This window comes from Rhinatrema bivittatum, unplaced genomic scaffold, assembly GCF_901001135.1.
Source record: "Rhinatrema bivittatum unplaced genomic scaffold, aRhiBiv1.1, whole genome shotgun sequence".
NCBI lineage: Eukaryota > Metazoa > Chordata > Amphibia > Gymnophiona > Rhinatrematidae > Rhinatrema > Rhinatrema bivittatum.
The window spans coordinates 37104-55523 of NW_021820965.1; the positions used below are offsets into that span (position 1 = coordinate 37104).

General features: G+C 42.3%; 1 long non-coding RNA gene across 2 annotated transcripts in view; it reads left to right on the plus strand.

Moving 5' to 3' along the window:
- The first annotated feature begins 1247 nt into the window (after positions 1–1247).
- The window catches only part of LOC115082335, a 78364-nt gene continuing 61191 nt past the window's right edge, over positions 1248–18420 (plus strand). The window contains exons 1-3 of one of the 2 annotated variants that reach the window (XR_003854141.1): positions 1248–1342; positions 1789–1826; positions 4402–4491. This is a non-coding gene — a long non-coding RNA (uncharacterized LOC115082335). Of the gene's footprint in view, positions 1475–1788; positions 1827–4401; positions 4492–18420 lie in introns of both variants that reach the window. The other variant, XR_003854140.1, reaches the window with a different exon arrangement.

Below are 18420 nucleotides of genomic sequence, written 5' to 3' on the forward strand. Positions count from 1 at the left end.
AGGGACTGCTTGTATTTTGAATGTATTGATATATTCTGCTAGAGTGTTGGGAACTATAGCAGCTTGCCTCTTTGTTTTCCTAATCGTAGGTTTATTGGCTTTTTAGGGCCTGATGTAATAATTGCAGAGTTGTCTTTTCATAAGTAGGCTTTTTACTGTTTGAATGCTGGCAGTTGTTGCAGTTTTGATATGGGAAATTTATTATATTGAATTCATTTTACTTGTGGCTTTTTGAGGGCCAAGCTCATATCCTGCAAGCCTTCCCGAACTCCTCCTAACAAGATCCATCAATAATTCCTATGCTAAGTAGCTGTATATAGTGGACTCCATATTTATTTTGTTCTCTTGTATATATAGTGGACTCCTTATTTACATTGTACACTTGTATATAATTATCCTCCTCTATCTCTTTTATTTCTTACAATCCCAGTTCATTAGCCCTTGTTAATTGTAACTGCTTCTCTTCTCCACGTTTATGTTTTTGGTTATATTTTTGCACCCCTGTTTTCTGTAAACCGACATGATGAGAACGAGTTCTTGAATGCCGGTATAAAAAAACCTTAAATAAATAAATAAATAAATATCCAACACACATTACAATAGATTTACTATTGCTTCCAAATATGTTTTCTTACTTTTTTACAGGGCTGTACACCTGTACTATTAATGTTCTTGTTCATGTAAAATCTATTATCAGAACTGCATAATTTTCAATATTTATTAGAATCTGTGTGTGTGTGAGGGGTGAGGAGGCAGGGGCAATCCATAAGCTTCCTCTGCCCTAATACCCTTACAACCTCCCCTCTCTATAAAGTAGTTGCCTTGACCACAGAGGGCAAGTGAGAAACAGACAGGTCAAGAAGACAGAGACAGCCTAGTGCCAGAAGTTAGGGTTTCTAGCCACTACCATGAACACCCTCCTACGATAGGCTGGGGGGAGGCGTGCTGTCCACAGTGACCAGTTAATCTTGGCCCTCTCAAGAATTGTTATGGCTCCATCTCTGTGTAGCCTGTCCCCTACTTGGTGTGCCACAAAATTTTGGTTAAGGTAGATGTATCTTGGTCTTCAAAGGGTTGGGAATGGGAAATATTTTAAACCCCCCACTCTACCTAGCTTGCCACCTCCCTACCGTTCAGATTTCACACAAACCCAACCCCTTTCCATCCATCTCTTGCACTTCTCCCGCTTTTTCCTCCTCGCACCTTTTGTAGTCGGTACGCGCAGGCGCCTCTCGAGCGAGGAGCTCGTGCGCGATGATGTCACGAAAACGTAGCGAGTCCCGGATGTGTAGTGGCAGTATGAGGATAGGAGCGAGGCTGAGAGCTAGGCGGTCGCTGTGAGGTGAGCGTTGAGAAGTCACGGGTCCTGCCTACAGTTCTTCCTTTCCTCTTGCTTGCAGCGTTAAGGCTTCTCTTATCAGCCACGGATGCCGCGTTGCAGCCGTGGACCTTAAGGGTGCGGCGCTCCGCCACGGTAAGAAGAGCGAAGCCGTGCGCATGCGCGGCGCTTTGGCCTGGGGCATCGCGCGCAGTGCGCATGTCCGTTGCTCGCCTTCCAGGGTTGCTGCTGTTTCCTGTCTAGGCGTGGAGCGCATGCGTCTGTGAGGACTGTCAGTTGATCGTGACGCGCTTGCGCAGAATGGTGCTGCAGGGCTCTGCTGCTGCCCAATAGGGAGACTCTGTGTGGGATATAGAAGGGAGACATGCTGCTAAATTGTCTGAGGGGCTGGCTCGTCTATCAGCTTTGCAGAGGGGGTCGGTAACAGTGTTTACTTTCCCTCTCCCCAGGGGTGCGTGATGTAGGGTGGCGGTGAGGGAGACTGCAGGTAAGAGACTACATGGGATGGGAGGGTAACTTTTTGGTAAGTAGGTTTGTTTCATAGCTCCTCTCACGTCCCTGGTACCCCCCTCCCCACCCCCATCACTCGTAGGATCGCCACCTGACCCTGGTTGTGTCAGTACTGGTCTTGCCCCTCTCCACACCTCCTTTCCTCTCACTGAATCAATGGATTTGTAGTTTTTTGTTTCTTGGAGAAATTGGAACTACAAGTTCACAGATGTAGTGGTCCAAAATAAGGACTGGATCTGCCTTTTAGTATTGACTAGGATCAAATGGAATTTTTAACTGTGAGCATGGGCTGGGCAAATGAGGGGAGATAGAAATAAAATGAGACCCCCTTCTGCATACCCACACACCCTGAAGGTTTGGAGGCAAGAGCTATTCTAAGGTGGGGTGGAGGGGATAACCCTGTAACGAGGAGTGAGAAAGATTGCCTTAAAATGGGATGAAATAGAGCATGTGAGGAAAATTCAGGATGGGAGGGAGAGGAAAAGAGAGTGGGTGATATGGATGGGAATGAGGCATCCCTAAGGGTGGTTGACATTGAAAAATAGGAGATGAAACTGGGACGGGTTCGGGGAGGAATGGGAAAAGAGAAAGTGATAGTCATGATATGGTGGAGAGAAAGGGAAGGGTGGAAGAGGTGCAGGGGTAAAATTCCCATGGTAAGGGGCAAGACATTTGGGAGGTATCTTCAGGATACAGACAATATTGCATGCTACTGTGTCTTAAAAGTAGAGTACTAAGGAGGAAGAGAACAAAAGCTGTCTCAAAAAGGAGGAATATTTTACAAGAAGTTACACTATGGCTGACAGCTGGTGAGATATATCCCTGACAGTGTAGACAGGAATAACTGGGGAGACTAGGTGGACCAATTGATATTTCTGACATCTACTGTGATAGTATTTTAGCAGATGTTTTAAAATGAAAAGGCTCTATCAGAAATCAAAAGGTCCAACTGTGCACCAAATAACCTGGCAAAAAAGTAAGACAGTAGAAGATGTCTTTAAAATGTAGACAGCCTCATGGTCCATCACACAAGCATTACTGCTCAGCCTGGCTATCATTTTCTTGCCCACCCACCATCTTATCACCTGGTTTTATTCTCCCAGCTTTCTCTTATGAATTCCCCCTCCATTTATTTCTCCAACGTGGTTTGAAACAAGAAGTGCATAGCCTACCAAAAAAGTCTCAGCTATTTGAGCATGTCCATTTTCACTAAGACTTGCAGCCTTCCAGCCAGATGCAGGTGCTAGTTCTATAATCACTTTACAATCTGCCTATGTGGTTGTCTGTATTTCTGCACAAATTTATAGTTATTACAATACTAATGAGCAGGGGCAAAATAGATGATAGGAGATGATTTTCTAAATTGTTTGAAAACTAGACATCTGGATAAACTAAAAAAAAAAATTCTGTCCATTGTGCTTTCCCTTAGTTAATTCTATATGTCTCCCTGGACCCCAGCTTTAGTAGAGCATCTTGTTAGTTTTAACCTTGCTGATTGCTAGTCACTACTTTTTAACACTTTCTTCCTGCAGGATTTTTTCAGCTGTTTCACAGCTTTACCTATAATTGTTGGCAATGACTTGGCCAGTTTACCTTTTTAATATCTTATTTGTCTTGGTATTTCATCCTTTATCCCATAGCCTCAGTGTGACATTCATGATACAACTCTTGCTGCACAGTCATGGAGTTCTGGTTGGACTTTGAGCCAGTGGTCCACTGTTAATTGTGATCTCTAATATAAGAGAAATTCTTAGTCTGTGTGTCTGGAATAGAGAAGTCAGACCCTGATTAATTGCCCAAGAAAGAGGCCCAGAAGCAGGAGAAATGAGAGATGAAGAGATCTGGGGGTAGAATGATTTTGTTTGGGAAGGCAGGAGCTTACACTTGGACTGATGCCATTGCACCCTGATTTATTTATTTGCCACCAAGAATTAATGAAAACTTTAGTCACTCATGCACAGTACTGGAAGCTTCCCTGCATGTACAGATTGGAATGAATGCTTGGTTGAAGCTAGTGCTGTATCTGTTGCCCTGCATGAGGACTGCAATGAACTCTGGGTAGAATGATAGAAAAAGTAAGTTTTGATGTTAACACCCCCAAAGTGTGCTTCCTCATATGGTACAACTCGTATGTTCTGTATTCTCTATCTGATTTTACTTGTGGCACATCTCAGGCGAGACTCTGAGAGTATCTATTGTTAGTGAGAGCAGCATGCTTTTCAAAGCTGTGAAGTTTTTCAGTGAGTGCCATTTCTTGATACTGATGCTAAAACAAGGAGCTACCTTGATGGCATCCCTTTGCTGGCCTGATGCTCTGGTAAGAGGAGTTCTTCAGAAAATGAACAAACTGCTGTACAGCTAACAAGTGTTGTCTTTGCTGTTAGTTTTTGTACATTAAATGCTTGTACATGAGTCTTTGGAGTTTTCAGTGTGACTTTATTCCATTGTTTTCAATAGAGTGAGAAAAATTTAGAGAATTTTTTGTTTTAATTCCTGCCATCAGAGGATTTCTCTGGGCTGTATGTCTTTTATTTGTATTTTGATTCTTTCAGGACACAGCATGTTTTGGTGTTGTGCATTATGGCTGTCCTGGTGCCCATGTATCTTTCTGTCCTGCACGTTGCTGCTCTCCCTGGGATGCTGTAAGTCTTTCTCCTGTATGCTTATGCTCTGCCTGTGTCCTAGATATCTTTTGCTTATTGTGCTGCTTAAAGTTTTGCATCTTTTTAAGACCAGAATTGAATAAAGTAAGTCTCCATAGCAACCTTGAGGCAAGTAGAATCCTTTATTGGTAATAATCAAATAGTGTGACATGCATAACATAAAACCAACAGGAGCCTGTATCCTTGGGACCCATGCAACTGTCACTTTCAAGAGCAAGATTTTTAAAAAGGGCTCCAGTTGTGATCTAAGAAACTATAGTCTGGTGAGCTACATGGCTTAATGGAGAAGAATCAACCTGATTTTAGCAAATGTATTGGATATTTTTTAAGGTTTTAATAAACATGTGGATAAAGGTGAGCCAGTTTATATAGTGTATTTGGTTTTTCAGAAGGCATTTGACATAAGACTCCTGAGAAAATTAAAGAGACATGGAATAGGGAGCAGTATTTTATTGTAGATTAGTAGCTGGTTAAAAGACAAATAATAAGACTAAATGGTCAATTTTCCAAATGGAGAAAGATAATTAGTGGAGTGCCCCAGGGATCTGTATAATACATTAGACTTTCAATTTATATGCTGTCTTTCTCAAAAAAGGGACCCAGAGTGGCTGTACTGGTACCTGTGCTGTTTAACATATTCATTAATGATGTGGAAAAGGGGACAGTGAGTAAGATAATAAATTTGGCAGGTAACACACAATTATTCAAAGTTGTTAAAACAGTGGATTGTGAGGAATTGCAGTAGGAACTTGCAAGACCAGGAGACTAAATCTCTAAATGGCAGATGAAATTTAATGTGGACAGGTGCAAAGTGATGCTGACTGGGAAAATTAATCCCAACTATAGATTCACAAGATGCTAGGTTCCATACTAGAAATTGCCACCCAGGAGAAGGACCTTAGAGTTCTTGTGGACAATTGTTAGAAATCCTCAGCTCAATGTATGGCAGCAGTCCAACAAGGTAAACAGAATGTTAGAAATTTGGCAAGGAATGGAGAATAAAACTGAGAATATCATAATCCCTCTTTATTGATCCATGGTTTGACTGCACCATCAATATTGTGTGTAGTTCTGATCGCCTCATCTCAAAAAAGAAGCAGCGGAACTTGGAAAAATACAGAGAAGGGCAGTTAAAATAATAAAGGGGATGGATTCTCCTCCTTATGAAGAAAGACTAAATTGGTTAGGTTTCCTCAGTTGGAGAAAACTGAGAGGAGATTTAATAGAAGTTCATAAAATCATGAGTGCAGTACAGTGGATAAATAAGGACCAGCTATTTACCTTTTCAAATACTAAAACAAGACAATAAAGTTTAAAACAAATCATATAAAATATTGTTTCACTCCATGCATAATCAAGCAATAAAATTTGTTGCCAGAGGATGTGATCAAGCCATCTAGCATAGTTGGGTTTAAAAGATTTGGACAAAAAAAAGTTCATAAACAATTATTAGCTAGGTAGTCTTGGGAAAGCTATTACTTATCATTGGGCATGATAATAAACAAGATCTAACATTACTTTTTGGGATCTAGCAGGTACTTGTGATATGAACTGGCCACTGTCAGAGACAGGATGCAGAGCTCGATGGATCCAGCATGGCATATCTTATATTCTTAAAATTTTTCAGAGGATGTGGTTAGCCTTCATGAAACCTACAATATAACATAATCTACCATATTTGAAATTAGAAAATAAACAAGGAGAAATCAGACATTTTTTAGTAATTAAAACATTTATTTGCAATGAATCTGAAGATGGTGTCCTCTTTCTTTCTTTTTTCCCACTGCCCCAGATAACATACCTGAGCCACACAGTTCACATTATGGTCCTAAGGGCTGGAGTGATGCCCTCTTTTGAGACTAGCTTTCTATGCTGTTCTTTGGCTGGCAGGAACTGCCACAAGAGCAGTAGCTTTCTTCCCCCCCCCCCCCCTTTATGGGACTACAGCATATAACTCTGTGGCATACCCAAGCCTTGCTGACCATGTTGAACAGCACCCTTGCACTAGTCTGCCACACTGTAGTGCACAGCACTGAAGCCTGAGGAACAGGACTGGCCTATTCTTAGTTTTCTGTGAACCATTCACACTGATGCAAATGAATAATTCTATTTGCCTAAAGTTAACTGAAGAGCTGTTTTCTTTATCTAAATCTGGCTTGGGGTGATAGCCAGGCATTTTTCTTGTTTTTCTTTTAAATTATGTACACTACTAATAGGTGGGCTTTGGAGCCTTATAATGTGGCATATAAAAAAAAATGAATAGAATGAGAGATGGTTTCATGAATGGATTTACCCCTTATTCATTTAGACTTGTTTATATTCCTTGGGACCCAGCATTTCTCTAGTGTACATTGCCACTTTCTCATGCCCTAGTGTCTTTGCTATGCATCACCGTTCTTAGGACCCAGTGCATATGGATCCACTCCTTGGGCCCTAGTATTTGTTCTGCTGCACATCACCACTCCTGGTTGTGCCATTGTTCTTCCTGAGATTGAGCCAGGTGCTAATGAAGGTACGCTCACTGCAGGCAAATTGCTCATTTCTAAAGTGGAGGGATTAAAGCACTGTATATTCCAGAATTTAATAGTTTGTAAAGCAGCTGTTCCAAATATATAAATTCCCATAAAGCTTCTGATTGCCTTTAATCTAACTTTGCAAGTTTTTAACCTTTTTAGGTAGGTCGACCAGGAAAAAAAAATTGTGTACTGAAACTGAGAAAATAACCTTGGTGAAACTGACCCTGTTCAAAGTCAGAATTATTTTTCTTCCAATACTCCCATTGTAGGCAAACTTAGACTTGACTCAAACTCATGTCATGGATTCATGGAAAAGATTCAAAGACCCTTAAGTGATTATGGCTCTTTTTTTTTCTGACTTACTAGGGTATTTATCTTTTTGTTATTGGATTTTACTGATAAGGTAATCTCTCTCTCTCTCTCTCTCAACTTCAAAGGCAGTTTCTCAGAGGAAGAATGTGGAAAAAAGAGAAAATATTTTCTGAAGTACCTGATATTAGAAAGTCTTCCTCTTCTAATACCTTTTATAGTGGGAAGAGGAAATGTTTCTAACAATTTTTGGGAGAATAATCACTGTAATGTAAAACAGTGGATTTCTCAGTAATCTTTCGTTTTCGAAGGATAAATATTTTCCATGGGATTATATTGTTTGGTCATATGCTGTAGTGTTTGGATATCTGAGAAGCTTTCCATGCTTAAAGTTGAACATGAAAGTTTCCTTGCATACTAAATTTAATTTCAAGTGTTTGTTTTGTAGTTAACTTTTTAGCCTCTTGATCTGACATTACTACCACTTAAATGAAACTAAGATGTTGACCACCTGTTTTCAGACAAGGTTCCTTTAGGTGGTGGCATCAGCATGTCATTCAGGAATCCATGGTCCACACTATAAAATTTGGCGAGGGGAAGGAATAGTTGAGATGGAATACTTTTATATCTTATTTGAGATACTCATTTCATAGTTCTTTTCAAGACAGAAGTCTCCTGATTAATCGACAAGCAGACATAAATTGGTCATTACATATGGGGTGACAGCATCTAATGGTGCTGACACGAACCCAGCTCTAGGAGCTCAGTAAAGACTTGACTGATCATGTGTGTGGGGGTCTCCATGCATGCATGTTGCTTTATGAACCCCTCAGTCTTCCTTTCTCTGAGCTACTATATGGATGTTTCCTAGTATCTCTTTTGAAAGTTTTCTAACTTTTTGGGGCAAAGTGTCCTTATCTAGTTTGTTGCTTCAAGTTTTTCTGCTGTTACCTCAGCAGCCGCTCAAACAGAACTTTCAATTGTTAAAAACAAAAAAAATTATCTAAAAGAACATCAACAGAAGATGTTTAAGGTCTACATCTAGCACCCACAGATATATATTCTGTCCGTGTTACTGAAGCAAGGGCCCGGACCACGCCTACTTCGCTCTCTACAGCTGTGGTTGTATTTCCCCCAGGGTGCAGCAGTCCTGGGTCTGGAAGATGAAGGCCTTAAAAAAGGCGCCAGAGGGTAATACCCCTAAGCTTAATTGTGAGGCCAAGCAGCAGAACCAAGGAATAATGCATTGTTGACTCCCAGTGCAAGAAAATGCAGCAGCAAGACTTCTTCATGCATTTCTTCAAGCAATGGAAGGCTCCCCTCCCCCATTCTGGCACTGGCCTCCAGATCTGCCTCGGATCAGAATGGATATGGCACAGAAGCAATATGGCATCTAAGTGGCAGGGGATTCTCCCTTTGTGGTTCTCCCATTCAGAGCTGAAGAGAAGTTTGGCATAGGGCTCTGCTGGAACAGGCTTCCCCTCATCGCTGAAGCAGGACATAGTCTTATCACCGCAGGTGCCATCTTTGTTCATGGTGCAGAAGATCTCCATAGTGCTGAGCCATCTGTTTTATATGAACCTGTACTGTCCAGGGTATCATCGGGGCAGAGTTCATAATCCATGGTGCAGTCAATAAACCTGGCACAGCAGGTCACAGCACCATCAGTGATGCTGAAGCAGAGCACTTTGGCAGGTAAGTCCAAGTCCCACAGTAGGTGTCGTGGCACGGAAAGAGCTACCAGTGTCTTCCATGGAGCAGGCTAGTCAATGGCCATCATCAATGCAATCAGTACGAAGTAACTCAACATCTGCAGTAGGAGTGGTGTAGCTGGATTTCTCTTCAGCTTTACTAACAACCTTGTGGGAGGATGAGCTGATCTGGGTTTCTGAAGAGGATGTCTTTCCTCCAACTATAGCTCAGAGAGTTCCACAACCAGTGAGAACCAGTTATTATAGCACGTGAAGAATTTCTTTGCCTTCTTAAGTCTTTTTTTTTTTTTTGTCCAGGATGGAGGAAATTTTCCCACATAGTGGGGATATTTCATGTTCCTCTGTGCATACTTTGATGCGAGAGTTTAAAGTTTTTGTTAGTACCCTGTTTCCCCGAAAATAAGACAGTGTCTTATATTAATTTTTGCTACCAAAGATGCACTAGGCCTTATTTTCAGGGGATGTCTTATTTTTCCATGAAGAAGAATTCACGTACCAGTATATTGTTGAACAAAAAAATGAACGCGCTCCTCGAGGGCCTGCTGTGCGCATCCATCCTTAAAAGCGACTTTTGCACCTGCTACAAATAAAAGGATTTAACTGGCCATGTCAGATTGAATAAAAGTCTTTTTAAAATAGTTATTCAGTAGTCAGTGACATACTTTTCACACACACAGAACAGCTCTTCTACCCACGGCATCAGTTAACTTGTGCTGGATGGAATTAGACACACCTAGATCTCATTCCAACTCTGCACTTTCCTTTCTTCACTGGCTTTGAATTTAACAATTTATAAACCACATTTTCTTGATGCAACCAATTCGACACAATTTTAAAGCAACACATCACTAAAGCAATTTAGTACAAAAAATAAAGTGTATGAACCTCCCCCGCCCCCCGAGAGGAAGATAGAGGCTGCTGCCATTGAATTGAACTGCAGCAGGAAGAGGCAACGTACCATCTGCTACCGTGTTTCGCGCCTTGCTTCGGGAGGAGGGGAGAGGACTGGCAGTGTACGGTAAAGCAACGAAGTGACTTACTTTTTTCACAGCCCTCCTCCGGAGACAGATCGCGGCTCCCCTGCCTCCCGGCGAAGATAGATGCCTGCACGGGCGAAAGCGGCCCCTGTGCGTGCGATTGGGCCGCTCAATGCGTTATGTCACATGCCGTGACGCCAAACGTCGTGATGTCACGCATTGAGCGGCCCAATCGCACGCACAGGGGCCGCTTTCGCCCGTGCAGGCATCTATCTTCACCGGGAGGCAGGGGAGCCGCGATCTGTCTCCGGAGGAGGGCTGTGAAAAAAGTAAGTCACTTGGTTGCTTTACCGTACACTGCCAGTCCTCTCCCCTCCTCCCGGAGCAAGGCTGCTTTTCGTGCCTTGCTTCGGGAGGAGGGGAGAGGACTGGCAATCCCGAGCGTGGGATTGCCCGTCCTCTCTCCCCTCTCTCTCTTGCAACTTTTTTTTTTTTCGCTTTTTCGATTTTTTTTTTGCGCTTTCGTTGCTTCGGGAGGAGGGGAGAGGACTGGGGCTGCCCCGGAGACCAGCACCCATGGATGTGGCCAGGGCAGGTGAGCGGGGGCTGGGGGAAAGTTTGCCGCCTACCCTTACCCCTGCCTCTAATGCAGGGGTAAGGGTAGGCGGTAAATTAGCAGGTTAAACGCGGCAAAACGGCAGGGGCGCGCGTTACTGTATGGGTGGGAATACCATAGCTAATTCGATCGTTTACATGAATTATGTGCTAGGTCTTACTTTCAGGGGAGGTCTTATATTTAGCAATTTGGCAAAACCTCTACGAGGTCTTATTTTCGGGGGATGTCTTATTTTCGGGGAAACACGGTAAGTCCTCACCGTGAAGCAGTGGATTTCTCTCCCTCCAGGGGAGTCCCTTCGTGAATCAGAGGATGAAAATATAGGCTTTGTTTGTTTGCTCTGAGTTTCTCCTGAATGTTTACCTTCTGGACCAATGGATGTCTATGCCTTGGTTGCCACTTTCATCATTGGGGTTGTGACTAAGTATGTACCCTGTGGTCAGGAGATGAGGACTCGGGGTTCTTTTTGATCCCCTTCTAGACTTGAGCATCATAGCTTCCTTCTGGAGGGATATTTGCCACCCCAGATCTAAGCTGGCCAGGACTCTTTCAGAATCGGGAAAGAAAAGGATCCAAGAACAGATGTCTCTTATCTCCTTCAGTTTCTTCATGCTATCCAATTCACAAACTTCTACAGGTTCTTCAGATGACGATCTGGCAGATTGCCTACATTATGCCAGAACTTAAGCTGAACTTAAATATAGAATGCAGGCCTCCCTGGGTTTTAGGATGGCCCAATTGCTGCACTACTCCATGGTGGTAGAAGAAGCATGGTAAGGGCACTCGTGATCTCTCTAAAACGTCCCTTGGGAAGGACCTGAAAGTGGTGGAAGTGTTTGGGAAGAAGGTCTTCCAAGATTCCACATTGAGTACCTGGATTGTGGTTTACCAGTGCTACATGGTGCAGAATTCTCAGAAATTTAACCAGAAGCTAAATTCCCTTGAGGGAATCATTAGACCCAGAACAAGCATTTTTCTATTAAGCAGTGGAAGATTTCGAGGAAAGTGAGAAGCACCTTATCTGTTCTGTATACAGAGCTTTTGATTCTATGAGTAGGACTTCAGCGGCTTCCGTAAGGGCCAAATGCTCACATGGTTGCTGGCGGGCAGCATTTGGGAGGACGTGCATGATCATCTTGTGGTTGTATCCTGTCCACAGGACAGCCTGTTTAGTGATAAAATTCAAGAGATGGTGGCTCTGATTAAAGAGCATCAATCAGTCATCATCAGCTGTGATAGGGGACCAATGAGTTCCTCTCTGACACCAGTACTTTTCTTACAATGGCTTTTTCAGTGTCATTGAGTTCCATCCACTCTCAATTAGCTGCCCGCTTGGAGCTGACAGAGGGGAAAGGCATAAGCCTAAGGCTCAACAGTAGACTCAATCTAAGCTGGGTACCAGTTTTTGATGATCTGTCTTCCCTAGTGTCTTCATTGAGAGGGAGGATTCAGTCCTTCTTTCCAGAATGCCTCCAAATTATCAAGGATCAATGGGTCCTGAAAATTGTGGAATATGATTACCTCGTACGCTTCTCTTGGCCTCCTCTGACCCAGTGAATTTTGGTCTTCTCCTTTGATCCTTCTCAGTCTGACAAATTGCAGTTGAAATTGGAGACTCTTCTCCTGTAAAAGGTGGTTGAACCTGTACATGCCCAGGAGTGTGGCCATTGATTCTACTCCTGGCATTTCTTAATCCCCCAAGAAGTTAACGGGATTAAGAACTATACCAGACTTGTGACGACTGAAACAGCTGTTGGTTTGGGAGAGGTTCAATATGGACTCCCTCCAGATGATTCTTCCTTGCAGTCAATCCATCAGTTGAATGAGTGTGCTGGATCTGAAAAATGCGTATACATACATTCCCTGTTATTTGGTCCATCAGAATTTCTTCAGCTTTGTGGATAAGGATGTGAACTACCAATATTAGGTGCTCCTCTTTGGCTTCTCGGCAGCCTTGAGGGTGTTCACAAAATGCTTTGCTGTAGTGGCAGCACAGCTTGTAGGCAGAGAATCTGCATTTTCCTATTGGTTGGTTACGGGTAATCTCCATTGGAAGTTCTGGTGTCCCTCAAAGTCCTTATGATTCATCCTGTTCCTGGTCAACTTTACTAAGTCAAACCTGTTTTCGTCTCAAAATAATTCAATTCCTAGGAGCCTGGATAAACTTGCTACAGGAAAAAGTGTTCCTTCCTGTTGAAAGAACTACATTGCTAATGGGCCTAGTAAGGTCTTCCCTTCATCGAGACCAAGCACATGTAACGTCTTCAGTGAGGTCTCCAAAGCCAGTGGGATCAGCTCTATCAACTATTGTTGTGCCAAATCTCTTTGATGTCCAAGATGAGAGCATCCTTTCAGTGATGGATGAATCCAGATGTTCTAAAGGTGGATATCTCATTAAGAATTCTACTGCATACGTGATCCTATCTACTGATGCTTCGACAAAGGGGTCAGGAGTGCACACCAGTGCAATGTGGACCCAAGCATTGTGGCCACTGGTGGATAGTCCTCTGTAAATAACTTCCTGGAGCTCTGAGAAATATCTTTCACCTCCTCTCAGGATAAGAGTCATAATGCAGACTGTGTGTTTTTATATAAACAAGTAGGGAGGTACAGGCATGTGTGCCCTCTGCCAGGAGGTCATCCATGTGTCTAGTTGTGGGCAAGACATCTCAGTGCCCATCTCCAGGCAATATACCTTCCAGGAATCCCAGAATACACTGGCAGACTGCTTCAGCAGAGGGTTACAATCACATGAATGGTCCCTGGAACATATTTGTAGTCACTGGGGAAAGCTGGTGATCAACCTGTTCGTCTCAGAAGTCAACAGGAGAATCAAAAGTTCTGCTTCATGCATCCAAGCAGCTACAGATTATTCATAAGAACGTAAGAAATTGCCATGCTGGGTCAGACCAAGGGTCCATCAAGCCCAGCATCCTGTTTCCAACAGAGGCCAAACCAGGCCACAAGAACCTGGCAATTACCCAAACACCAACACATTTCTGCTAAACTAGAATCTGTCTGCTTTATGCATATCCACTGATTACTTTAATTGTGAGGACTGGCCGCCTCCCATTTTTAGGGTTGCTCAGCTGTCCTTCAAACATCTATTTTTAAAAGGCTGTGACCAGCTGAGACCCTGCTGGATACCCAAACTAGAAGCCGTTCCTCTGACCAATGTAGAAAATGCAGTAGTTCTCTGGAACCAGACTAATGACGAAGCTGTGGATGAAATTGCTTCTTTGAACCAATAGACAATGCAGAGTCAAAAATGCACCTTGGTTTTCAGCTGAGTTGAGAGCTAGTAAAAGCCAGCTTTATCATCTTGAACACAGATGGAGAAAATTCCTTCTGGCTTGATAAGCTCGCTTATGCTCATCATTTTTGGTTTTTGAGGCCACAAAAGAACTATTTTACTGTAAAAAAAAAAAAAAATAAAAAAAAATAAAAATTCAAATGGCTGAATATCCCTTTTGAATTGTTTTCTATAGTACAGTATTTGACACTAACTGCAAACTCTGAGTTTGGAAAGGAAAGTATTTTGCTTTAGCCTTTAACAAGAAATTAGTATCCATCTGTTCGCAATTCCCAGACGAAGTGAATTTCCATCTTTTAACTAGTGGTGACAATATATTGTTCATGCAGTTGTCGCCATGAACATTGTTTAAATTCTTCTTCCTTGCTATTTTAAAGGATCTGCATGAGGATATCTCACCTGTATTGCTTTTATTATCAGTGCATCGCTTGCTGAAGGTATTTTACTATTTTAATTATTTCAAAGGCAATCATTTACAAGGTCATGGGCCTTTTTGGTTATAGGCCCCACCTTGTGGAGTCAATTGCCTGCTTCCCTGCGTTTCATAAATTATTTTTTGTGTTTTTAGAAAACAATTGAAAGCCCACCTTTTTCACAAAGCTTTTCAGTGAAATGATTGTGTATTTTAAGATTCTTTATTATAGAAACATAGAAATGACGGCAGAAGAAGACCAAATGGCCCATCAAGTCTGCCCAGCAAGCTACGCACTTTATCCATTTTTTTTTTCCCTTTTTCTCTCTCCCACGTGTTACTATTGGCTTCCAGTACCCTCCAGCCCTAATTCCCCTCCACCCAGTTTAGAGAGCAGCTTTGAATCTGCATCCAAGTGACATCCAGCTCAATTGGGGGTAGCAACCACTGTAACAAGCAGGCCATCCCCTTGCCCCATACTCTTACCCACCCCTGTTTTTATATTTTTTTTTTGTTTATTTATTTATTTATTTATTTTTGGAAATAGCAGCCCTCCATCCTTCCGCTCCGTGAAGGTGGAACACCAACTACTGGCCACTGGCATCCCGCTCCGTGAATGCCGCTGTGGCTACTGCCGCTCCGTGCAGTGTTTGAATGCCGCTGTGGCTACTGCCGCTCCATGCAGTGTTTGAATGCCTCCACTTTATTCACGCCCTCTAGACTTGATGGATCCACAGTGTTTATCCCATGCCCCTTTGAAGTCGTTCACAGTTTTAGACTTCACCACTTCCTCCGGAAGGGCATTCCAGGCATCCACCACCCTTTCCGTGAAGAAATACTTCCTGACATTGGTTCTTAGTCTTCCTCCCTGGAACCTCAGCTCGTGACCTCTGGTTCTGCTGATTTTTTTCCAACGGAAAAGGTTTGTCGATGTCTTTGGATCATTAAAGTTTTTCAAGTATCTGAAAGTCTGAATCATATCACCCCTGCTCCTCCTTTCCTCCAGGGAGTACATATTTAGATTCTTCAATCTCTCCTCTCTGCATTTTACTTTGTGATTGCATTTTGATATTGTAATATGTAAATATAAACTGCCTAGCACAGTGGTTCTGATATAGACAGGTAAACATTTTTAAATAAAGCAGGCTTCTGTGTGCCCAATCTTAAAGAAACCACCACAAGACTCTAAAGACCTCTGAATTATTGTCCAATATTTTGCACAGAGCGTGTGCTTGTTCTTGCTTTATATAACTGCAGTTTTTGAAACTGTCAACCACTCAGTTCTGTTGTCCTGACTGAAGAATTTAGGAATAACTAAAATGGTCTTGGCCTAGTTTATATTTTATCTTGGTGACATAGCAGATATGTGTTGGATCTACTAGCTCGTCGTGGTATCAAGTAAATTAAATACTAGAGTACCTTAGGGTTCAGCCTTCTGGGCAGCCCTATTCAGTGTTTGTGTGTGTTTTGCAGCATTCTTGTAGTTTGCTGTATTGTTTGCAGGTGTCAGTTTTTGTTCCTGAAACTACTACTTTTTCTAAGCCATGTGTCTTGTGTCTCAATGTCTGACTACCATTAAACTGGTTAAAAAACACCTTCTTTAAATTGTGCATATTACAGAAAATTTCCCCATTTCTTTCTAGCACAGATTTTCATACTGTTCTTCAAACATTAGTCATTTCAGGCCTTGATTACTGCAGTGCAGTTTTTATTGGACTGCCTTCAATTATGTTGAAGGCTTTGCAGATGGTGCAGAATTTGGCAGCTAGGGCTTTTACTGGGACAGATCTGAGAGTATGCATTACACCAGTTTTTCCATCAATAAGCAGGGCTGAATTAGCCATTACAAGTAGGACAATGTTATTTGGCAACACCGAATGGACTGCTGTCTTAGCTTGTAGAGCTTTTGCTATACTGAGCATGTGTGGGAATTCCCGCTTGGGCGTTGCCTTGTGAGCCCCCTCAGTCTTTTTTTGTCTGATCACCAGCACAGACATGTACATCTGTTTTGTTTTTTCCCCCCCCCTATAAAATGTTCATATCTTCGTTGCCTCAGCAGCCCCCAACAGCACTTTTCAGTGCTACTTTAAAAAAAAAAGTGTTTTTCTTCAGGATGTCCAGAAAGAAAAAGGCTACAGTGAATGGACTGTGCCTGTAGAAGGAAAATATCTATCACCAAAGGACAAGACCTCTGCTAACATTGTCTGTCTGGGATTGGACCATGACCAGACCAGCTGTTGATGTGGATGGATGTGCCCACTGTCCCAAAGACTTGAGGACCTGGAAAATCCTCCCGAAGTGCAGCTTCCTCTGCCTCACCGGGAATGTAGTCTAGCAGGAACTCCTCCAAAATATCTCCACTGCAGTTGGAACAGGCCTTATCCTTTTATGTTTAGTATCATGTGTCAAAGAAGTGCCACTCTGCAGAGCCACTGGAGCATCCGGTACGCAAAAAGTAGAGTCTTGTGTGTATTAGCATAGTCAACGCATGGTGCATCAGTGCCGTCAACATGCCAAGGCCCTGATGCCAACGATACATAAGTACTCTCTGGGTTTGGTGCATCAAATGCATAAGGTGAAATGCATTAGTCCTTAACAACTTTATCATCAGGACAGATGGCTCCATTGTCAATGCATCATATTGTGCTTCCTATGCAGCTGTATGCAGGTCTGCACAGGATTTTGATGGGGCAAAAGGGAATAGAATACCCCATACCCCACCAATTATCAGATACCTTACTTCAACACATTTAATGGAGCAGTGACTATGCCTGGAGACTCAGATCCCATTTGTTTTCTGGTACCGCTTGCATCCTCTCTTTCTTCAGTTCAAATTTTGCAGAGTCCAGAAAATGTGCAAGATTTCATTTAGGTATCAGAAGAGGATGTTCATACACCAAGTCAAAGTGTGCATCAGCCCTTTGATCAAATAACTGAGCTGGTGAAAGATTTCTTTACTTCTGTGGTGGCTAAGGATAAGGAAGATAGCTTCCAATCTTTCCTTTTCTAGGATATCAGATGTATTCCCATAAGGAGGAATACCATTATCCTCTATTAGGGTAGATACGTTATCAGAAACTCCGTGTGGAGATCTAGTCCAAGAAATTGCTTGCAGCAGAGTCCAACCTGTCAGAGGATATGCATATCTCCATCAGAAGTCCTTTCTTACTCTAGATTTCTGGGCAAGCTGGGAAAAGCACTGTAAGTGCATAGGGAAAAAAATTCTCATGCAAATGTCTGTGGCTGTCTCCAGGTTCTAGAAATACCAGTGGAGCTAGCAGCAATCTTGATTCCTAGTATCCTGCAAGAATTACAAACCAGAATGTGGGAAAATGCTGTTTCTTGTTCCCCAGTAGCAAGGAAACTAGACCTCAAGTATAGGGTACAAAATCTCCAGGATTTGGAATAGTACAATTACCCTAGGAATCAGCTCTTAAAAGAGCAATGAAAACATGGATATACTCTAATACCCCACCAAGGAAGGACCCCAGACTACTGTACAACTCTGGCAAAAAAGTTTTTTTCCAAAACTCTATGCTTAGTGTGTGAATCTTCATTCACCGGTTCTACATAGTTCAGGAACTGTGTGAGTGTGAAGGTGGAATTGCATACCCTCAGTCACTTTTAGATACAGACGAGTGCATACATCATTTTCTGAGATCCATCTATGAAACATTTGTTATCACGGCATTTAGAGCATGCTGTGTGGCTTGGTTGAGAGCCAGTAGTCTGTGAGATGATGGCCACAAAAAGTTGGCTGACGTCCTATGCTTTGGAGATCACCTTTTTGGAGAAAAGCTTGGGGAAATGGTTGTTCAAATAAAGGAATAATACAAATACCAAATCAGCGGCTAAATACATACAAAATATAATATAATTTATATTATACTTAAATACAATTTTTATTATCAAAAATAATGGAAAACATACATATACATTTTAAATATCCCATGTTAAGTGCACATGATAAAGAAAGTAAAAATACACACACATTGTTTATAATTTTAACATGGTACCCATACCAAGTAAAATAGGCCTATGTATATAAAAACA